Source organism: Notamacropus eugenii, chromosome 1 (assembly GCF_028372415.1).
Source record: "Notamacropus eugenii isolate mMacEug1 chromosome 1, mMacEug1.pri_v2, whole genome shotgun sequence".
NCBI lineage: Eukaryota > Metazoa > Chordata > Mammalia > Diprotodontia > Macropodidae > Notamacropus > Notamacropus eugenii.
The window spans coordinates 105873657-105897316 of NC_092872.1; the positions used below are offsets into that span (position 1 = coordinate 105873657).

At 37.3% G+C, this 23660-nt stretch overlaps 1 protein-coding gene across 3 annotated transcripts in view; it reads left to right on the forward strand.

Annotated features, from left to right (window-relative positions):
- The window catches only part of C1H9orf85 (chromosome 1 C9orf85 homolog), a 284217-nt gene that overhangs the window by 156059 nt on the left and 104498 nt on the right, over positions 1-23660 (forward strand). For 2 of the 3 annotated variants that reach the window (XR_011967531.1, XR_011967533.1), the window contains one exon: positions 14990-15125. The exons of the other annotated variant lie outside the window; for it this stretch is intronic. The gene's annotated coding sequence lies outside the window, so the exon portion shown is untranslated. The remainder of the gene's footprint in view (positions 1-14989; positions 15126-23660) is intronic. 3 annotated transcript variants of the gene reach the window in all.

Consider the following 23660-nt stretch of genomic DNA (forward strand, 5'->3'; position numbering starts at 1 on the left):
AAAGGCTTCCTGCAGAATCGGGGAGTATGACTAAGGTGAGAAGGAGGAACTCTAAATCTGTAATATTTTAATTGTCCTGAGGGCACACATGATATCATTGATATTTGTTACTTTCTACTCATATGATGGTGATAAAATAATACCAGTCTAATTCCTAGATGACCTACAGAAAAGGAAATAGTTTGGCTTACAGGCAGAGGAGAGAATCATATGGTTTGATGAGTACTGCTGAAATGGAGGCTAGATATCCACTTTCCCTAATCATAGGAAAGAGTTCTTCCGTCTAACAAAGAATAAAAAAGAGAGGATGAAAGGAGTTTTGTAAAATTAACCACACAACAAATAAATCGAGCACATACAAAGTTCTGCATTCATGATCCCCCAGCTTTACAAAAGAGGAAAGGTGGTACATTTTCTCATCTTATCTTTTGATGGGCCTCTGATGTTGATGGAGAATATGCTGATTAAATATGTAAAGTCCCTTTGCCAAAAGTTAACAGAAATGAAAAAGGAAAAGAAAATCTGAATCTCTTCATATCAAATATTTAAAAAAAAAAAAACCACCCACTGATATGGTTGTCCTTTTTCAGAGGACTTTGCTCTGTGGTTGATATGGTTCCTCTCGTAGGGGACAATCCAGTTGCCCTGGTTGCTCAAGATCAAATTTACCCATCCAGTGTTCAGCAGCAGTGGGGCAGCTAGGTGGCTCAGTGGATAGAGTGCTAGCTCAGGAATCAGGAAGACCTAAGTTCAAATTTACCCTTAGACACTCACTAGCTGTGTGACCATGGGCAAGTTACTTAACCATTGTCTGTCTCAGTTCTCTGCACTATAAAATTGGGGTAACAGTAATACCTTATTCCCAGGGTGGGTCAAATGAGACCAGATATGTAAAGTGCCTAGTGTAGTGCCTGGCCCATAGTAGATGCTTAATAAATGCTTGTTTCCTTCTTTCCTGTGATGATGCCTTACACAGGCCTGTTCCCAATAAATTCACAGGGAATTTATTTGGAAATGATCCTCTTTGACAGCTGACCAACCACAGTGGTGGCTGGGCCCTGCTGTCTGTCCTCCAGTCAGTCTCTTTATATAGGAGTCTTATCAATTGATTTGCTCCTCCGCCTTGCCTTTCTAATGTTCTACCATTCATGCACAGATTTCCCCTCAGTTACATTCTTTCATTACAGCAAAGGTTCACACTCTTTCATCTTTTGCTGTTTTTCAGGGACAGCCTTCCTTTCTGTCATGCTTGCTTCTCCCCACCCACCCCCATTTCTTATGATCCAGTTTTAATAAGTCCTCCCCCTCTTCACTATGTTTACTCACTTAGGAACCCCCAGATTCTGGTCTCCTTCTGCCAACTCTTTTCAGCTGCTTATGGTGAATCCTTTTTATATGCCTTATTTTCCACCCAAATTGGACTAATCACTTTTTCCAAAATTCATTCCATTTTTTTCTACATCACAAAATTCCAAAACCTAGAGTGAACTTCTTCCAGATTCCTGATCTGCCTCATCAAATCTTCCCTCTTTGCATACACAGATCAAGGGTCATCTCCTCTAAGAAGACTTCTCTGATTCCACCCCTTCACCTCCAACCCCAACTCCAGCCCAAAAGTAATCTCTCCCACATTAAATTTTTCATAGCACTTTGAACCTCTCATATACTTCTCATCTACTACATTGGATTGCAGTTTTTTGTGTGCATCTTATCTCCACTACTACAGAGTAAGTCCCAAGAGCACAGGGATATATCTCATTCATCTTCATCTTAATATAGCATAATGTAGATAGCAAGTATTACTAAAGTGAATATGGAACCATAAATAAAATCCCAAGCTTCTCCAAAACTCCCAAACCTAGTTTTTAATTTAAAGATTTTAATCCATTATTATATATTTTTTAAAGACAAGACACTTCCTGATAAGCAACCAGGCCACCTTCTCTCCTCTGCAGAATGCCTTCCCTGAGGACAGTTTAGCAAAACCACTTAAGGGAGTGATTGTAACAAAGCCCCATACCACTTTCCATTTTTGTATTTTATGCACTATTAGTGGAGGAAGGTCATGTGTTTTAAATTTTATAGCATGGTACCAAGAGTGTTCATTATATTTGGGCTGAGTTTTGTTGCCTCTTAAATGGGGTCTTTATTTACACTATTATAGCCATTGTGTGTGTTGGCAAGATATCCAGGTGCAGAGAGTAGTAGTAGTAGTAGTAGTAGTAGTAGTAGTAGTAGTAGTAGTAGTAGTAGTAGTAGTAGTAGTAGTAGCAGCAGCAGCAGTAGCCAGGAAGATCTGAATTCAAATCCAACTTCAGACACTAAGTATATGACCCTCAACAAGCCATTTAACCTCTGTTTGCCTCAATTTCCTCAACTGTAAAATGGGGGTGACAACAGCACTTACCTCAGAGGGATGTTGTGAGGATCAGATCAGAGAATATTTGTAAAGTGTTTAGTATAGTCTTAGCACATGGTAGGCACTGTGCTAATTATGAATGCAAATTAGAATACAAAGTTTTTAAATTAATCTATGCTACTTTTAATTTATTTAGCATAGTTTTAATTTAATTAAGAATTTAATTTGTGTAATCTCTGTTCACTCTTCATCATATAATATGCCATCCCATGTTTCCCTGAATTTTTTTTAGATTAATGACTCCTCCCAAAGTAGTAGTATTCCATCAGATTCATGCATTAATCTATTCCTCACTTGTTGGGCACTTGTATTATTTGTGGTTTTTTTATTGTTACACATGATACTGATATGAATATTTCTGTTCATATCAGGCTTTTATTGATGTCAGTAAGGTCATTGAAAGTATAGTCCAATTGTAGATCTCTGAGTTGAAAGGCATGAGCATATTAGTAAGATTTCTTGAATCATTCCAAATTGTTTTCCAGAATGTTGAACTGAATTCCTAGATCATCTCATGGTGATTTAATATGCTTTTTTTAAAGACAACAATTCCTTCAACAGTGAAACTTTTATTATCTTAGTCAATTTAAAAATTGTAAATTGGTACTCCAGGTTGATCTGATTTGCATTTCTTTGATTATTAGTGATTTTGAACAGTCTTTAGATATTTTTTAGATGATTTGTATTTGTCCTTTTGAAAACTGTTCCTGTCCTTTGACCATTTCTCTATCAGAGAATCATTATTAATATTTTAATTCTTTATAAATTTAAATGTCAGACTTTTGTAAGTTATTTAATGAAAAGATTTTTTCCATATCTTTTCTTCTGATTCCAGCTGTATTGATTTTATTTGTAGAAAACATTTTAATTTCATGTAATCAAGATTGTCTACTATGGCATTTATAATTATCTCCCTTCCACACATACCTCCACGTATGGTTATGGACTCTTATTTAGCTCATTTATCCATTTTCAATTTATTGTGGTATATGGTAGAGTAAGATGTTGGATTAAACCTTTTTTCCCACAATAGTGCTTTCCAGTTTTCTCAGTTGTTACTATGGAATAAAGAGATCCCTATTCTATAGTTTTTGTTCTTGGGTATATCAAACATTATATTCTGTGATCATTTATTTCTAAATCTTCCCTATCTCAATAGTCTAATGATCACTTTTTCTACTTTTTTAATCCAATATAACATCGTTTTGATAATTACAGATTTATATTTTGAGATTCCATACTGTCAAGCCCTAGCTAGTCCTTCCTACTTTTTAAATTATCTCCCTGGATATATTTGGCCTTTTATTTCTTTAAGTGAGTTTTGTTTTTATTTTATTTAATAACCTCTTTATGAATTTGTTTTGTATAATACTAAATCTAAATAGTTAATTGTTTGATGTCATCATCTTTATTGTATTGGTGTGACCAAGCTATGAGTCGTGAATGTCTCATCACATTTTTAATTCTTCCTCTATTTCTGTAAAAACTGACTTATAATTTTATTTATATAAGTCTTGAGTGTATATTGGTAGATTAACAGCCAAATACTTGATGAATTTTGTTGTTATTTTCAGTGAAATTTCTCTTCCTGTTATTCCTTCCTGGATTTTGTTGCTGACACTCTGATGACTTATGTAGATTTATTTTTGTATCTTGCTTGTTTGCTAAAATTAGTCTCTCACTTTGGGGGTGTTGATTCTCTAGGAATCTCTGAGTGAGCCATAATGTAGTCTTCAAATAGAGTTAATTTTCTCCATAATTTGCATTCTTAATATCTTTTTCTCATCTCATTATCATAACTAGCATTTCTCTGGTTATTTTAAATAATATTGATGACAGTAGACATCTTTGCATCATCATTGATCCTAGTGGAAAAGCTTCCTATGTTTCTCCATTATAAATAATGTTTACTCTTGATTTTATATCGTTATTTTAAGAAAAGATATTTTTTCTATTTATGATGTTTAACATAAGGGCTGTATTTTTCAAAGGCTTTTTTGGAGTCTATTCCTATAATTATATTGTTCTTATAATTAATATGATTGATTATGCTTATAGTTTTCCTAGTGTTGAAATGTTCAAGTAGAATCCATAGGAAATATAGAAATCTGGTAACAGAGAATAGTTTTAAAAAATATTTTTGCATAATCTCCTTTCAAACATTTTATTTAATACTGTTGTACAATATTTATTAGTGATATTGGTCAACAGTTTTCTTTTTCCCTGGAATAAGTGCCAAGATTATATTTTTGTCTTATATTATGTCATGTTAGGTAAGATACATTTATCTCTGTTTTTTCAAATAGTTGAAATAGCATAGGATTATTTGCTTTTATGACATTTGCTAGAATTTGTAAATCCATCTGAACCAACATTAATTTTTGTGAGACTTTATAGTTTACAGTTTTCTCAATTCTTTCAGAAATTAAATTACTTAGATTCTCTATTTCCTGTTTTGTTAATATACATATTTCCATTTCACTTAAGTTTCAACTTTTCTGGCAAATAATTTTCTTTTTTCTTCTTTATTCTTTTTGAATTCTTCATTTTCATTTGGGGTCGTGGTAATTGATTTTTGCCTCTTAAAATATCAAATGGCTTACCAATTTTATTGATTATAAAAACACAGCCCTTTTTTCTTCTTTACCAACTCATTTGGCTTTGTATCTTCTATTTTGTGTATCTCTTCCTTGATTTTCAACATTTCTGCTTTTGTTCTTATTTTGACATTACAGATAATTCTTGTTTTATGTAAATTCACATTATGCAAATTGGACTCTCCAGGCCCAGCTGGAGTTCTGGTGACTCCTGTAGGGTAGCAGTAGCAATGCTGATGCAGCTGCGTGCCAAGAGCTCCTTCACTGTAGACACTGAAACCACTCTGGCCACAGGGGCCTCAAGCACTAAAGCCACTACAGCTCAAGGACCACAGAGCCATGGAGGGGCCAGGGCCATGGAGACCCAGCCCAGTGAGGAGAGAGGGAGGTCTGTGGAATGGCCCATTTTCATTAAGTGAGAATTTCCTGTATTGATTTGTTGACTGTCTTGTTTTAAATTGTATATTGAATTCACTTCTTTTCTTTCTTCCTTGCTTTTATTAAAGTAAACACTGAGAGATTTAATGTAGATTTGAACTTTTTTTTTCTCTCAGGACTATTTTAGTTGAGTGCCTTAAGTTTTAAGATTGTTATCACATTGTTGTAATCATTATGAAAATATATTTTTTATTGTTTCTGTGATGTGTCCTTTGATCACTCATTATTTAGTATCCATATTTAATATGCATATAACTCATATTTAGTATCCATATAACTATTTTCTTTGTTTTTTTTATTTTATTTGCTTTCAGTGTTTGACAATCACTTCCATATATCTTAGATTTTTTCCTCTCCCTCCCCCTCAATTCCCCCTCCCTCTCCACTTCTTCCCTGAGATGGTATACAATCTTATATAGGTTCTACATGTATATTCCTATTAAATACATGTTGCACAGAAGAATTAAAATGAATGGGGAAACCATAAAACAAAACATAATACAAAAGAAAATAGTCTACTTCTATCTGTGATCCAATTCCATAGTTCTTTCTCTGGATGTGGAAGGCATTTTGCCTTGAGTCCACTGGAAATTTTTAAAGTCCTTGCATTTCAATGAGATACTAAGTCTGCCAGAAAAATTCCTCACACACTGTGGTAGTTGCTGTGTACAAAGTTCTCCCGGTTCTACTCCTTTCACTCAGCATCAGTTCATATAAGTCTTTTCAGGCCTCTCTGAAGTTTTCCTGTTCATCGTTTCTCATAGCACAATAGTATTTCATTACATTCATATACCACAACTTGTTCAGCCATTAACCAGCTGATGGGTATCCCCTTGATTTCCAGTTTTTGGCTAACTCAAAGAGAGCTGCTATAAATATTTTTGTACATGTGCAACCGTTTCCCATTTTTATGATCTCTTGGGGATATAGTCCTAGAAACGGTATTGCTGGGTCAAAGGGTATGCACATTTTTGTAGTGCTTTGGGCATAGTTCCAAATTGCTCTCCAGAATGGTTGGATCAGCTCACAGCTCTACCAACAATAACTTAGTGTTCCAACTCTCCTACATCTTCTCCAACATTTATCATCTTCCTGTTTTGTCATATTAGTCAATCTGGTAGGTGTGATGTGGTACCTCAAAGTTGTTTTGATTTGCATCTCTCTAATCAATAGTAATTTAGAGCATTTTTCTCATATGACTTATAGATAGCTTTAATTTCTTCCTCTGAAAAGGAAGAAAATGCCTGTTCATATCCTTTTACCATTTATCAATTGGGGAATGACTTGTCTTCTTGTACATTTGACTCAGTTCTCTATGTATTTTAGAAATGAGGCCTTTATCACAGGCACTAGTTGCAAAAATTCTTTCCCAGTTTTCTGCTTTCCTCCTAATCTTGGTTGCATTGGGTTTGTTTGCACAAAAACTTTTCAACTTAATATAATCAAAATTATCCATTTTGACTTTCATAATGTTTTCTGTTTCTTGTTTAGTCAAAAATTTCTCCATTCTCCATAAACCTGATAAATACACTATTCCTTGCTCCACTAATTTATTTATAGTATCAATCTTTATACCTAGATCATGTACTCATTTGGACTTTATTCTTGTGTACAGTGTCAGACATTGGTCTATGCCCAGTTTCTGCCACACTGTTATCCAGTTTTCCCAGCAATTTTTGTCAAACAGTGAGTTCTTATCCCAGAAGCTGGGGTCCTTTTGTATTCATTTCTGTTGGGGATGGAAGCTCAATTCCAGGTGGACAGTCTCGGGCGGGTAAAGGTGGGAACTTCTAAATCTTAGAGTTCTCATGAGACCCCCCAGGAAACGACTGGGAATCGAGGTGAACCGAGCTATCTCGTGTATTTCCGCCTCTTCCCGTGAGAAACATGATGGGAGAGAGCTCTCCCCGCCCTCGAGATTGTCCCGGATCTGGGCACACTATTGTTATCTAACAGCACGGTATTCAGATGCAAGCTATGCTGCTGGAGAGTTTAAGTAGGATCAGGAAAGCCTGAAAGTTCTCTTGGGCGGAGGGGCGCGGAGCGGACAGGACAACAAGGCTCGGCTTTTCCTCTCTCCTCTCTCCCCTCCCCCTCTCTCCCCGCTTATACTTCTACTTCAAATCTCTTATTGTAAGATCTTTGCCTCCTTGGGAGATTCTTCGCTCCCTCCTAAGGAAGAATTCCCCTGCACTTGTAACTAGACCCTGAAATAAAGCTCAACCCTTGTTCGACTCTGGAACGTCCTTTCTCTCATACGAGCATCCGGTTTGGCCAACCGAAGACCTCCGATAGAGGTAAAGGAAGACTCGGGTAGCCCTCAGGCCTCTAGGCCTGGCACATTTCTGAGTTCTTTTTGCCTTATTCTGCGACTAGGCTTTATAAAAATGCTGTATGATCCTGAAAACTAAGTATGTTTTTATATATTCACATTCAATAATTATGAAAGATCTAGTATATGTGGTTGTTTTTCAATATTTTACTCAGATTTATGGCATCCTTTTTAATTTATATTTCTGCTTGACTTGTCTAGGTCTCAGAGAGGCTTATTGAAGTAATCTTAAATTATTATCATACTATTCAAGTCTTTTGCAATTCTATTAATTTTTCTTCCAAGTTCCCAGATACATTATTTTTTATATTGATACTATTTTAGTATCTATAGTACCTTTAAATATAAAGCTATTTCACTGCTTGTCTTTCTTGAAACTGTAATGTCACTTCTTACTGTCACCTTTTCAAAATCATGTTTGTTTATCTTGCTGGATTTCATTTTTGTTTTGCACTTAGTTGGTACATAATAAATTCTGCTCCAGACCTTCATTTTAACTTTTGTAGGAATCTTTATACTTTACATATAATTATAGTTGTTGTTTTAATGCAGCAAATTGCTGTTTTACTTTCTTCTACGTTCTGCAACCCTCTTTCATTTTGTGGAAAAATTCAACCAATTCAAGGTTGTTAATTCAAGGTTCAAATCCAAGACTGATAATTGTTAAGTTAATTCAAAGTTCATATACCTATTTCCTGTAGCTCTTCCAGCATTGTCATTTTCCTTTTTTATCAGCTTTGCCAATCTGATGGTTGTGAGGTAATGCCCCCAGAGTTATTTCAATTTGCATCTCTTTGTTAATTATTTTAGTACATTTTTTTTAATATGGCTATTGATAACTTGGACTTCTTCCTCTGAAAACAACTTATTCATATCCTTTGACCATTTATCAATCAGGGAATGATTTATAAATTTTAAACAGTTCTTTATATATCTTGGAAATGGCTTGCTTATTGGGCACACTTGATGCAAAGATTTTTTATTCCATTTTCCTTATTCTCTTCTAAATTTAGCTGAATTAGTTTTGCTTATGTGTAAACTTTTTAACTTGATGGAATCAAAAAGCATTACATTCTGATCCTGTAAGAAATTAAGTGGTAAAAAAAATGCCACAAAGTGAAATATCATAAAGGTACTTTACAAAAAAGATACAAGTAACCCCCAAGATAGAACAGGTTATATTCTAAAAGTTATTTATTTGTTGATTGTTTGGAACTGAGAATGAACTTATAAAAAATGATGTCATATGCAGGGATTTCCTTGTGAGGTCAGCCTGCATGTACTTTGGACCTATGTACCTTATGTAAACCTTTAAAATCTAAGTGAAATTTATGTTTGAGATACCCTGGCAGAATTTTGGCAGTAGGAATTATATCTCCTTGCCTTTTCCCTCCCCCTGCTTGCTGGGAAGTAGAACTCAGAATTTTCTTAGTTCTAAGAAACAAGAGGGTATTCCCAAGACTTGGAATGTGTGTCATTTTAGTAAGTTACTTAATCTCTATGGGGTTATCCATGTGAACTAATTCAAATCACCTAATTTCTCTTGGGCCTCAATTTTCTCATCTGTAAAATGAGATGTTTGACTACATTGTAGATCTAGTTTAGATTTCTTAGTGACTAGAAAATTCTTAAGGTCCCTTTTGGCTCTAAAATTCTAATTTGAGGACAGTGCTAGTAGGGTTTTATCTTTGTAATGAAGACATTCCAAGGAGTTAGGGTAGTGGCTCTAAGATGAGCAAAGTTTCAGGGACTAGGGAAGGATGAAGAAATACATGATGAGAAATAAGAGGGAACATTGGAAGTAATGAGGGGAGGGTGGCTAGATGCAAAAGGGTGATGACAACTGAGATTCAATGACAGATATAAAGGGGCTTTTCTTTTCTTTTCTAATCAGTGGCTGCCTGGAAGTGAGAGGAAAGAAGACTTAGGGGAAGTATTGACACTTTGCTGATAAATGGGTTGGGGAAGGAAAGAGAGATGAGTGGCTTATATATGTATCAGGAGATTTTTTTAGGGGGCTTACAGTTGTCAGTGACTACCTGTAATTATTTTGGTAGGACTGAGATATATAGTGTGGGGGAATGAACCTCAAGCTGGCTAGGGATATTGTATGCCTTAAAAACAAGAATCATTTGGCATTTTAAAAATACTAGCTCACAGTAATCCTTGACTTGTTTATCAAGAATGCCATTACACTGCAGTTATTATTAGCAATCATTATTTTCATCATATTTTGGACAGGATTCAAATGTTTCTTAGTAATTTTTCATTTCTCAAAAAGGAAGTAGAAGCTAACCCATTAATTTATTTCCAGTCAGAATGGAAAATTCTATAATTCTGGAAAACCAGATATTTTTTCTCCTAGAGATAATGTGCTGTGAAAGAAGCAGGGCCAGCCATGGACAAAATTATGAAATAGACCATTTTCACTTACGCTCCCACCACTTCCTTTTCCCCTGTACTTCTCCCTTCCCCCAAACCACTTCTTCTGTGCCCAGGAGCCCAATGATTTTGGTCAGTTAGAATCTTTTCTGTAACAGAAGATTCTAATAAATGCACCTAACTAATTTACATCACTGGTGTTAAGCTATCCTTCTTTGGAGAGTTAACTGATAAAAGAATCACAGGGAGATTGTAATGCCATTAGGCAGTCAATAAATAATTTTTGCCTGGTTGATGGATGCATTTGAACCACCCTCTTAATAGTGTTATTTTAGGCTCTATTGTATTTAGAAGGGGAAGGTAGAGACAGTTTTGCATTGACCCTCAAGTTGTATGTCTCTGTGGAAAGAAGTCCTGCTTCAGCAATCAGTCAACAAGGAAATGCTTGTATTAAGCACATATTATGTGCTATGTATTGTGCTAGGTGACAGGGATACCAAGACAAAAGGGGAAGGGGAAGGGAACGAGCATTTATATAGCCAGGCACCGTGCTAGGGGATAGATTACCATGTTAAAAAAAAATAGTACCAATCCATAAGGAACCTATAATTTTAGAAAAGTAGGAAGTATATCAAGAAATTCGAATTCTGTTTCTTGCAACCAAGAATGATTTCCTTTTTCCTCCTAACTGAAAGGCCTATAATGTTAACATCTGTAGAGTCTTCCCTTAGAACTCTTCTAGTTCCTCATTGTGGTGTGGAGGAGATCCTGTATTCTGCTGTATGCCAGCAGAACATAATCTCTGGTAGGTCTCACAAAGTTGGCAAAGACTATGTCTGTTGAATGAAAACCAACTTAGCTAAATTCAGAGAAACTCTTCACTGTAAGATTGGTCATCCTGCGATGAAATTTTGTTTTGGTAATGACAGGCCTTGAAGACCAGCCATTAAAGTATAGAACAGTTATAACTTTCATAAACAGAAGCAATCATTGATCCCTAAAGGACTGAAGTTCACCTTCAGAGTGATGCTTTGAGGATCAGGGCCTACCATTACAAAAGTCTGAAGTAGACAAAGTTGGATTTAGTGCTTGAAGCTCTGCTTTCTTCAGTATTTCTTTTCTTTGGTGGCATCTTCTTCCCACCATTGTCCCAGCCAGGCACAAACCCAATGACCGCATTTTCTTTCCATTATACTCTTCTCTGTCCCTGTCCAATCAAAACCTGCTCTGGAAGGATGGTCCAGGAGAATGAGGACTGGAAAGTAGACCTGGGTTTTAACCTTAGCCCCACTGTTTATTACTTTGGTGATTATGGCTAAAGTCAATTAACCTCTCCAGCCTTCACTTTCTCCTCTATAAAATGAAGGAGTTGAATTAGATGGCTTCCAAGATCTTTTTCAGCTCTAAATCACAGTCCTATTATTGATAATGTTTAGTGGTGCACTGTATATTTAATAGATTACAAAGCTTTTGATTTGTTTGTCAAAAGAATGGAGTAACAGTGTGAAAATCCCAAGTACCAGCGAGATAAGGAAGACAGGAGGCTTCTAGATAGTTCTGAAGTGATAACACGTATGTAACTACTGCCTCTGTCTAATGGCGCTCTCTCTACATAGGTGACCCTGGTGAGTCTTAACAAGGTCTGTAACAGTCCTTTGACTTCTTTGAGTAGATGTTTATAAAATATTGTCATTCTTTCCACTTGTCCCTCACTTTGGCCATAATGAAGCATCTGGACATACATTTTGTATGTTTTTTAAATCATTTTATTGTGATCTTTGTTTTTACATTACCTATTATTTCCCAGCATACTATTCTCACATCCCATCCTCAGCTATCCCTTAAAATAAAGAATAAAAAAGATGAAAAAGAACAGTTCAGCAAAACTAACAAAGGAAAAAGACCCACACTCCTGGTCTCCTGCCTCTGAAAGGAAAAGAGGAGATGCCTTCCACATTTCTTTCTTGGGGACAAACTTGGTGTTTAAATTTTATAGCAGTGTGTTTAATTTTTTTGTTATTTCCATTTGCATGGTTGTAGTCATTGTGCATATTGTTTTTGGGGTTCTGTTTCATTTTGCATCAGTTCATTTGACTCTTCACATGCGTCTCTAAAGTTATCATATTTGTTGTTTTTATACCACAGCAATGTTTCATTGTATTCATATACCATAACTTGTTTGATCATTCTCCTATCAATGGATACCTATGGGCATACATTTCTAATGTCGCTTTCTTCTTTTTTTTTTGTAATTTATTTATTTTTTAAATAAAAGTGATTCTTACCCAAGTTTTATGCATTTGAAAAAGACATTTTATCACTTTTGTGTTCAATTTGACAGGGATATTTGTTGCCAAGTGCCAACATAGATCTGAGCTTTTAGATTTCATTCATTCATCAGATATTGATTGAGCCCCTATTGTACACAGAGCACTGGCACTGGATGAAATTCAAAGTTTAGTTAAGACATTGTCCTTGTCCTCATATAACAACCATCTAACAGAGAAATAAGTTACAAACATAGATACACATTATCGTATAATAAATGTATTAGAGAAGTACAACAAGTGGATGTTCATTTTGAAAGGTGTTCAGTTCAGATGGGGGGATGAAGGAAGGCTTCATGGAGGAGATGACATCTCTGCTTTTCTCCTTTACTTATGTCAGTCTTTTCCACATTGTAGGACTGGGAACTCCCTCTATCAACGAAGGTGGGTATTTCTATGCAGTTTACAGTCTTAAAGAGTTGCCTAGAGCATTGAGAAGTTAGTGAATTGCCCAAGGTCACGTAGCCAGGTTGCGTCAGAAGCAGGAGTTGAACCCTGTTCTTCTGTGAGAACAGCTCTCCATCCAACATGACACAGTGCCTTGTGATAATAACAATAATAATAAAAGCCAACATTTATATGGCACTGTAAATTTTGCAATGCACGACTTCCAGGAAGAAGAGAGAAAAGGCAATTCTAGAGTTATCCACCCTTGAAAAAAGTTCAGTTGTAGAAATTTTATTGAGTTCTGGACCAGGAGACTTCATTCTGGCTGTGCCACATGCTAGCTATATCATCTCAGATGAATCACTTCCTTTCTTTGGGCCTCAGTTTCCTTATCTGTACAAAAGAGATAGAAGAGATGTCTAAGCTCTCTTCCAGCTCGGATAGGCTAAGCACGATCCATCTACCGATGTCTGTCTGTCTCAACAGTCAGGTTATAGATTTGGAAATAGTGAGGTATAAATCCCTGCACCATATTTAGATAAGTTGTGTTGGTAAATCAGAGCTACATTAAAAAAAATGACAGAATTTGTTCAGACTTTTGCATTTTTTTTTAAAAAAAGGTAAGAGCAAAAGTAACTTAGAAACTAAAATAAGGTTCTCTTCATGATTGCATTTTTTTTTTATTTGGTTGCTGTTTTCAAATTGAGCCTCTGCTTTTTGTTCACTTTCCCAATTACAATTACTTATGTTAAAGCATGGAAATAAACACACACACCCTTAACTCCATGAGACTGTGCGCTACAGGGGAATATAGATTTGCAGTAAACTATGTGTAGATCTTATTTTATGGTATTAACGAAAGGATTTTTCTTTTGAGTGCCAAAACTTTTTTCATCTTGTATTCTCCCTGTTCTTGATATTAAAATTTCAAAGATTCTAAAGCAATCCACGCTATTAAGGATCCATGAAGCTGTTTTAAATCATTTTCTACTGAGATTCAAATCCCATCTCTGATGCTACCCATGTAACCTTGGCCAAATCACTTAATCATCTGTAAAATGAGGAGCTTGAAGTTGATGGTCTCTGAGGTTCCTTTCAGTTCTACAGCTATGAACCCTGAACTATCTCCATATCAAATGTTGAGGTTATCCCTGGGTAGGGAAGAGGATTGGTGAGACTAGAGGCCACTGGGCCCCTCATCTTCAAACTGCTTTGCTGCTCCTGTCATTCCCAGGCTACATTTTCTCTTCGGTCTTGCTATTGTGGCTTCTTCCCAAGCCAGGATATGACTTGGAGCCAGCTCTATCAGGGGAAAAGGGGTAGGGGTAAGTAGGGCAGGCTGTGCTGGACAAATCAGAGCTTTCTCAGTGGACTCCCAATGCCCACAGGGACTTCATATTGGGTTTCTTAACTCCTTCTGAAAATATTTCTACCAGAAAAAAAACACTGGGGACAGATTCTGCTTCTGTAGGAATCAGGTGATCATAAAAAATGCATGATGAAGGGAAGAAATATGCAGAGACAGTTGTTTAAAAACACAAAATGTAGAGAAACTAGTAAATTTAAGGGAGGAGATCTTGGACATTTTTTTAAAGCCATAAACTGTGGCATAGAGGATATTATGCAGATAACTAAATATAGGTCACTTTTATTATTATTAAATGTCAAGGATGTGTTTCAAAGAGTACTTTCAGAGGGATAATGACCCAAGGAAGATCCATTATATAACTAGAGATAAATAACACATTGGATTTCTACAGAACTTGTTTCCTACCTCTGTGGTACCCAGAAAAATAGGGCAGTATTCAAATTGTGAATCATTCGATATGTATCCAGTATATAGCAGCAACAAGATGGGCTCTATACGGGCACACCAAAGATGTGACATATCTTTCTAATTGCCAGATGGGTATCTCCACTCAGTTTTTTTTCAGCTCCCAGTTGTTATGTCCCTCATAATTGTGTACTGTGTTGCCAACTCTATCAATATGAACAAGGACAAGGAAGAGTTTGTGTAGGCCAAGTGATATATATCCAAGGACTTTCCTACCAGGTTCCAAAGAAATGTATAGGGCAAAATAATGCTTTCCTTCTCATTTTCCACCAGAGGGCAACATTAAATCATCAAAGAAGAAAAGTGACTCAAAGGCAGAGGTGGAGCCTGCCAACAGCATCTGCAAGGAGGAAGCATTCCTGACAAAGGGGAATCAAGTGAAAAAAAGAAAAACTTTTCTCCTGCCAAGGTGGGTAGGGCAGGCAGCTTGAAGACACACTGAGTCCCAACAGGTGCTGCTGCCTCTGGAGTGGAACTCATCCACAGATAATTGAGAGTTGACTGTACAAAGAAAACATGTTGTTTTTCAAAACTCAACTTCCCCAGACTAATTATTCTTTCAAAACTATTTGCACATATGCTCAAACCTGATAATTATTTTTTCCATTACTTCTAATAAACTTTGTCCCTGGAATCTGTTAATCAATCAATCAACAAGGATTTATGAAGTGCTTTCTATGTGCTAGGTGCTAAGGGGACAAATACAAAAAAGAAGGAAGGGAGAGGGAGGGAAGGAAGGAAAGAAAGGAGAACGGATGAAAAGAAGGAAAAAAGAAAGGAAAGAAAAATAGAGAAAAAAGAAAGGAAGAGTAACATTTTCTTAAGGATCTTATTGAGGAAACAGTACGTGCACATATATGCACAAATATATATGCATATAAATAAAGAATAAATACAAAATAGATACAAAGTAATGAGGGAGTTGGGAAGTAAGTAGGTGGCACAGTAGATAAAGCACTAAGCATAAAGTCAGGAAGACCTCAGTTCAAATCCAGCCTCAGACCTTAGCTGTGTGACCCTGGTGAAATCATGTAACTTCTGTTTGTCTTCATTTTTTCATCTATAAAATGGGGATAATAGCAACTACCTCCCAAGGTTTTTGTGAGGATCAAATGAGATAACTACAAAGTGCCTGACACATAATAGTAAGCACTATAGAAATGTTAGTTATTATCGATAATTAGGGAGGAAGGGCATATGTGAAATTTAATAGAAACCCTGTACTCTCTTCCAAAAAACAGTTATTTCTGATTTAGCTAGTCTTGTCTTTGGGGAATCACAGGATCAAAGAATTAGCCGTGGAAGGGACCTTCAAGGTCATTGAGTCCAACCCCCCACCCCCAGTTTTACAGATAAGGAAACTGAAGCCTAGAGAGCTTAAGTGACTTGTCTGGGGTCAAACATACAGTAAGTTTCTGAGTGGGGATTTGAACACAGTTCTTCCTGACTCCAACCACATTGCTATACCATACTTCCTTGAGGTAGCGGTACATCATCACTGAGCCACAAGAGTTGAAGAGATGCAGAGAAAGAGACTGTTCCATAATCTGGGTAGCTTGTCCAAAGTTCAGGTAGGCAAGTGAGACACAGTGTAAAATCTGATAGAAGTTTTGTTTTGTTTTTTGTGTTTTTTTTGTTAGCTATTAACACAATGAGGGGTATCTAAATGGTGTAGTGGATAGTGCCAACCCTGGAGTCAGGAAGATTCCTGTTCCTGAGTTCAGATCTGGCCTCAGACATTAACCAGCTGTGTGACCTTGGGCAAGTTACTTAATCCTGTTTACTTCAGTTTCCCACCCATGAAATGAGCTCAAGAAAGAAATGGCTAACCACTCCAGCATCTTTGCCAGCAAAGCCCCAGATGAGGTCATAAAGAATCAGACATGACCAATTGGCAAAAAAAAAAAAAAAAATTGACACAATGAATAAGGCTATGGTGGCTAATGAACATGAGTTCAAGGAACTGGAATAGAGGTCTCTACTAAGGACCCTTTATGTACTGTCATTTGAGGGACAGGGAGCAGGAATACCACTGGTTACTGTGATTAGACCAGGATGGTTGAATAACAGTAGATAGAATACTTGATACAGAGTCAGAGGACCTGGGATGAAATCCCAACTCTCCTGCTTAGCAACTGTGGTCACATTATCTCTGAGTAAAATGTGTATGAATTAAGTGGCCTCTGGGGTCCCTTTCAGCCAATCAATGAGCATTTATTAAGCAACTACTATGTGCCAGGTACTGTAATAAGAACTGAGAGTTAGATTCTATAGACATTCATTAAATAGTATGGGGGCATGATCAGGTCATGTGGAGAGGAGTGGGTAGCAGGGAGGATTGCCATCCTTAAGTGGAAGAGGTTCAGGAAAGAGCTCCAGATGTCCACTTCCCATCCTATCCAACCAGAGGGAGGGAGGAGCATCGGGTGTGTAGGGGGCTCTGAAGAGGTATGTTTTTACCTGATTTCATCTTACAGAATGATGGGTTTCTTGAGATGTTGAAGTCCAGGAAAGTAATCAGGTGGGAAATCATGAAAGACATAAATACCACAAATGAAACTCTCTTAAGGCTCTTACATGCTAGCAGAGGATAGATGTACCTATAGAAGTATATGTACACATGAAAAAAATACAAGGTAGTTAGGGAAAGACACTAATATTTGCAGAGAATTAGGATAGACTTTGTGTATAAGATATTAGTTGGATGCCATCTTGAAGAAAGAGAGGGTATCTATGAGGAAGAGGGGAGAACACCTTCCAGGCCTGTGAGATGGTTAGTGAAGAGACAAAGAGATGGCAAAAGTCTTTTGGGAGGAAAAGAAAATAAGCCAATTTGACTTCATGGTAGTGTGGGGAGTGGAGTAATGTATAATTAGGCTAGACAGGTAGGTTGGGTCCAGGTTATGAAGGGTTTTAAAACCAAATAGAGTTTATTTTTTTTTTTTACCCTACAAGTAATAAAGAGCTATTGTAGTTAGTTGTGCAAGGGATGAAATGGTCAGATCTTTGTTTAAGGAAAAATCAATTTGGCAATTGTATGCAGAATGGAGAAGAGCAGGAAACGGCTCTAGGCAGGAAGTCCAATTAGGAATCTGTTGTGATGGTCTAGGCAAGAGGTAATGAGAATCTGAACCAAGATGGTAGCAGAGAAAAGGCTTTGGATGAGAGAGGCTGTGGAAGTAGAAGCAGCAGGATTTGGCAAGCAATTAAATATGCTGGGTGGGGGAGAATGAGGCGCCAAGGATAATGCTGATATTAAGGACTTGGGAGACTGCAAGAGAGGTTTTATCTTTCACAGAAATACGGAAGTCTGGAGGAGAGTTTGAAGGGGAAGGATAATGAGCGCTGTTTTGAACTCATTCTGTTTGATGTCTTTGGGATATCCAGTTTGAAATGTTCCAGAGGCATCTGGTGATCCAAGCGTGAAGTTTAGAGACTGGGGTTAGACATATAGATCTGAGAATTATTTGCATAGAAATCATCATTTAATCCATGACAACTGATGGAGGGAGTGAGGAAAGAGAAAAGAAGAAGGAAAAAGACAGAGGGAAAAGGGGGACGGAGAGAGAGAGATAGAAAGAATAAAGGATGAAGAAAAAAGGGTCCAGGACCCAAAACCAGTTAAGGGGCATGATATGCATGACGAGACAGCAATGGAGAGTGAAAAGGAATAGTGATACATACAGGCTGGGGCAGAACCAGGAGAGAGTAATATCTAAAGAGTCTAGAGAGCAGGGGATGTCTGGGAGGAGAGGCACGGTCAGAGTTGTCACATTCAGCAGATAGATCCCGAGACATGAGGACCAAGAAAAGACTATCAGATTTGGCGATTTAGAGATTGCTTAAGGCTTTGGAGAGAGCGGTTTCAGTCAAGTGATGAGGTCACAAGGGAGACTAAAAAGCACCGAGGAGCAAGAGAAGTGGAGATACTGACCACAGACAGCTTTTTCAAAGTTTGCCTGAGAAAAGGAAAAAAAATAAAGGATAAAACCTTAAAAGAATGGTGAAGACTAATGAGTTTTTTTAAAGAAAGGGGAGACTTGGGCATATATACAGAGAATAGGGAAGGAACCTATACATAGGTGAAGATGCTTGAGAAGACAGGAGGGGATGGGATCATAAACATGTGAAGAATCCAGGAGTCAGGCTGTTCTCTCTGGTGCCACTATAACCAAAGCCAAGAAGAGAGGACAGGTGTAGTTCATCCTCGGAAACAGAACAGACTAGGATGGGAGAGTCAGAATGGCCACTAAAGAAATAGACAAATGATTTTGACAGTAGCCACCTTAAGAATCAATAATCATGGTTAAGAAATGACCGTCAAAATCGTACTGACAAGAGGGTAGGGTCAAAGATTTAGGGGTGTCAGGGCCTTTCAAGACCACTGTGTCTAACCTCTTTGTATTACAGATGAGGAAACCAAGCTTCATAGATTTTAAGTGACTTGCTCAGGGTCACACAGCCAGTAAGTCTCTGAAGTATGATTCCTACCCTAAGATTCTATCCACTATATGCTTTTCTCAGTACAGACACAGAAAGGGACAGAGACACAGAGGCAGAGGCAGAGGCAGAAAGAGGACGAGTAGACGGAGAAAAAACTTTTTTCCCCCAAAATTCCCAACAGTCTCTTCTGGAAACAATTTCTTCAGTTCCTTGACTTTGGCTAAATTTTTATCTTAATGTTTCTTCATATTCCTTATGTGGCTTAAATATTAAGAGCAAGATTTTCCGGCAGTGATATGCTTCAGAATATATTATTAAATCTAATGATTCTAAGCTGAAGGGAGAATGTCAAATGACTAATTCATGGCCATGTTAGGATTTTCACTGCACCATATGCTAACCAGTAGAAGCAGTCTTCTGAAATCTTAGGTTAAATACCAATATAATTCACATTTCAACAGTGGGCTATAATAGACCTATTGGAATATTTCTCAAATTCATATATTTTAAAAATCCTACTAAAACCTCTTTTAAGGATATTTAATGCCAATTTTTGCAGGACTTTGTGGCCTTCAGTGATCTTACTAAAACATCTTTCTGACCATGTCACATATATACCTACCTCCACCTTCAACTCCATCCATTAAAATCCAGTAGTTCCTTATCACCTCTAGGGTCAAATATAAAATACATTGGCATTCAATACTCTTCATAACCTGACCCCTGCCTGCCTTTTGAGTTTTTTTACACCTTAGATCTACCCTCCCAACCCCACCCCACTCCTCCTCCCCATACTCTTCAATCCACAAATTCTAACCTTTTCGCTGTTTCTAGAACAAGACATCCCATCTCCCAAGCGCATTTTTACTGTCTGTCTCCCATGCCTGAAGTGCTCTCCCTCATTTCTACCTCCTGGCCTCCTTAGCTTCCTTCAAATCCCAGCTAAAATCCCATTTCTATAAGAGGCCTTTCCCAATCCTTCTTCATTCTACTGCCTCCCCTCAGAGAGTTTTCTCCAGTTTATCCCCTCTTATGTCTTTTTTGTACATTGTTGTTCGCATGTTGTTTCCCCTTTTATAGTGTGAGTTTCTTGAGAGTAAGAACTGCTTTTTAACCTACTGTGTATCCCTAGGTCTTAGCACAGTGCCTGGCACCCAGTAAGTACTTAATGAATATTTCTTACTAATCTCAGGAAATAGTTTGTTAAAAGGTAGCTTCTGAAAAAGCTCGTTGCAGTAACTCTTTGTAGTCACCAGGTGATGCTGTGAGTAGTAATCCTGACCTGGTTTATGGGCTCCATCTGTGAGTTGACAATAAAATGGTAAAGGAATTTTTTTCTTTTGCAAAAAACAAAACAGTAATACTAAATATTAACGATTTACTTTACAATTAGTCTCCAAGGGGCTTAAACCTTGGAAATTTGTAAACGTATAAATCATTAATCTAATGAATATGATATCAGATGAATAAGGATCACATTTCCTTTTTCCAGAGGAGAAAAATAAAATTTGGATTAAAGGAATTTTCTCAGAAGCATAGTCCAAAAAGACTTGGAATGAAACACATAACCTTTTTCACTCTGTTTTTCAATGGGTTGTGCATTACAGCAAGCTCACTGGATTTGGAATCAGGAAAAACCTGAGAGTAAGGTATGCTGGGAGAATCATCTGATTGCTCTCAGGATCAGTTTTCTCATCTGTAAATTGGATGATACTTCCTGGAGTCCCTATCACAAAGCACCTATGAGATAAAAGGAAATAATGTGTGTAAAGCAAACTTTAGAACACTGTATAAATGACAGAGATTACTAATTATCATTAGCAATAATGTTTCTGGAGCAACGTCTGTTAGGAATCAGGGTTTCCAGTAGTGAGTAAGTGGCAAGAGAAAAGGAAGAGGTGGATGTGGGAGTGAGAGTCACAGAAGGTCATGTATTCTAATGGAAGGATCAGTGGTTTTGTAATCAGAGGACCTAGGTTCGAATCTCAACTCTATATACATTACCTATGTGACCTTGGGCAAATTGCATAACCTCTCAGAGTCAGCTTTATCTTCTATAAAATAAGGCAATTTGACTAGGTGACTTCTAAGGTCACTTTGCATCAAAATCTGTGGTCCTATGATTTCTGCCAACTCCCATCAAGGAAGGGCTCCCATCAGGGTGTGACTGTATCATAATACCATGATATAATAGAGGCTGTCATCACTTCCTGCTTATCTAATAGGATGATGCTAGATTTCAGAAAGCTCCACCTAGCTCCATCTTGAACTTCTCACCCCATCTCTGTACCTTCCCCCTTCATTATGCATCCAGAGTAATACCCCACCCATCTCCTTCTTCCTCCTCTACCCATCCAGAATTTCCTTTCCACTGGGGACAAGATGATCTGTCTTCTCTGTGAATATCCACTTTCTGTGCAGCCTGAAGCATCTACATATATAGATAAAAAGAACAAAGAAAAACAAAAACTCACTTGATTTACTACTTATGATAGCAAAATAAAAATGGATTGCATCAAATGACTTCTTAACTACAGCTGTGTTCTAGAGAATGTTGTGTATGCAAATGTGAGTCACGGATTTAAAGGACTCAGAAAGCTCTTATTCAGCCCCCTCCTTCCATCATCAAACCAGGCAAGCTTATACCATTCCAAGCATAAAAATCTATTTTGTTTGAAAAATGCTTTTCAGAGGAATCTGTGACCCCTTTTAGTATTCTATTCCAGTGTTTAACCAGACTTTACTGGCAGGAAATTTGTCATCATTCCCTCTTGTTCTGGTCTCAGTAGAAATAAAGAACACCACCACCATCTTTTGTAGAAACATTTTAAATATGCAACAAAATGGTTTAAATGACCTCTCAGATTCTCTTCCCTGAAAAAAGACCTCAGTTATTTCTACATTTTCTTAGGTTGGATCTTACCTTTTAGAGCATTATGCACATTTCTGAAAAACTTTACAAATTAGCAAAAAACTCTTCTTTAGTTGTGGTTTCCAGAACCATACAGAATATTTTGCTAAAAATTTGTCCTGTTGATGCCAGTGCATAAATCACCTAATGATTCTCAGGTTACTAATAATTACCTATCCTTCAAAAATTGTCATGGTTTGGGTGCTGAGAACCCCAGAATGTAGGGGTATGGGGGTCTGCCTGGAAAGAATTTAACCACTCAAACCTTCATTCAGTCAAGCTGGCAAGGTTTATTGTAATGGCAATAGGAGACAGTGAGATTCTAAGAATCTGCAGCTTGATGGGGATGGTGCTGATGCTTATGTACAAAAAATGGGGGAAAGGATCAGTGCAAAGATCTTGATGGGATTAAGAACGGATAAGTAGCCTGGGGTGGGACCAGGGGCAAACAATGAAAGGGTCTAGATAAGATTAAGGAGTATCAAGTAAACTAATCATGGTGGGCTGGGGTGGACCATATGCTTTGGGTGAGACACCAGAAACTGGGTTATGTGGGAAAATTCAGGGACTGAGCTGCTGAAATGTATGGGAAAATTCAGGGTCCAGGTCTCATCACCCCATTAGTATCATGCCTCCTTTTCAAACTATACTTCTTATAATTACTCCTACTGGGGTTATAATTCATTTAGAAAATGATCACAAGCCATCTTCTGTGATTTCTATTTATCCACAGTCACTCTTTTTTCATCTAACAATAGGAGAGTTTATTCCTCTCCCCTAGTAATTATTCTGAACTTTTTTGGAATTAATTCATTTGAAGCAGTTGATTGGTCAGAGAAATGTCATAGATGTAATATTGATACATGAGTATATAGTGCTATGCTGCCCTCCGAGTTCTTGAGGAACACTGAAGGATTGGAATATCTATTCTTTAATGCCATAGGCTTGACCCCCTACCAGTCATGTCCTAGCCTTTACTTAGGCCTGTGACTGGCATCTTATTTCCATTTATCCACTTAACAATGATTAGCTTTTACACAGATATATTTACTTCTCTGGTAAAAACAAAGTACATACGTTTTCCCTACTTTCTCTGGTAGGTAATGTTCCTTATACTATCTCAGGCTCTGGGAAAAGCAGGTATAAAACTTAGTTCTGTTTCAACATAGCAGTGAGCAAGGGGCATCAAATAAAGGCCAAGAGCACTGAGGAGGTGACAACTTTGTGATCGTAGAAGGAAGAGAGATGTTGTGAAACATGTAGGAGATTTTCTCGGGGTAGAAATGGTAACTGGTTGTATACGGTAACTGAAGGTTTTTTTTTTTTTTAATGACTCCTCAGCCAGTTGGAGAGTTTCCTCTTCAACACATGGTTAGACAGCTAGAACTAGTTACAGGATTTCCATTTTCTCACCAACGCACTTGCATTTCATATGATCATGACTCTCTAGGAAGCAAGCTTCTCATTCTCCTCAAATGCAAAGATGCCCCTGAGGCTCTCTGCATATGTGCCAAACATCTATTTTAAATAAATGAAAAGTATATATTAATTAACTGCTTACCTTGTGCAAAAAAAAAACAACAAAAAACA